We start from the raw sequence: 723 nt of genomic DNA on the forward strand, positions 1-723 counted from the left end.
TTATTTAGTATTTCCTCCAATACTGAATATAATGATTTTCGCACTTGAAGTAAATGAATGAAAATGCGCTTCGAAAAATCAATAGTGCAAATGTTAAATTTGTGGAGCTAAAGCAATGGGGCCTCACAAGGGTCCGGCTCCATTGGCATCCATTGCTGTTGGGCCGACCCAAGTAGCCAAAGAATTTAGATAAATAAAGGACTCCAGTGTCCATCCGTCACCCAGTCAGGATGGCCGAGTGGTCTAAGGCGCCAGACTCAAGTTCTGGTCCTCGTGAGAGGGCGTGGGTTCAAATCCCACTTCTGACATGACTACCCCCTTTTCAGTATCTGTCTATTTTTTCCAATCGTACAAGGCCCTTTATTTTTTATTATTATGTAAAATCGGAATCCTAAGTAGGATCGATTTTAGTTTCACAGAATCGGATCGTAGGATCGTAAGATCCAAAAGCTCCTAATTGCAATTAAAGGCTGCAATTCTTTGATAAATTACAAATATACCACAAATATTTTTATTTACTTGCAAAATGGAGTTTCGTATTTCATAAATTTACAAAAAATTGTAGGATCGTTAAAGGCTGCAATTCTTTGATAAATTACAAATATACTACAAATATTTTCATTTACTTGCAAAATGGAGTTTCGTATTTCATAAATTTACAAAAAATTGTAGGATCGTACGATCCTACCGATCCTGCTACGATCCTACGCGATCTTACATAGA

General features: G+C 37.1%; 1 non-coding gene across 1 annotated transcript; it reads left to right on the forward strand.

Annotated features, from left to right (window-relative positions):
- Nucleotides 1-224: 224 nt before the first annotated feature.
- On the forward strand, nucleotides 225-308 carry TRNAL-CAA (transfer RNA leucine (anticodon CAA)). Its single transcript has one exon. It is a non-coding gene; the product is annotated as a tRNA-Leu (tRNA).
- The last annotated feature ends 415 nt before the right edge of the window (nucleotides 309-723 follow it).

This window comes from Coffea arabica, chromosome 7e, assembly GCF_036785885.1.
Source record: "Coffea arabica cultivar ET-39 chromosome 7e, Coffea Arabica ET-39 HiFi, whole genome shotgun sequence".
NCBI lineage: Eukaryota > Viridiplantae > Streptophyta > Magnoliopsida > Gentianales > Rubiaceae > Coffea > Coffea arabica.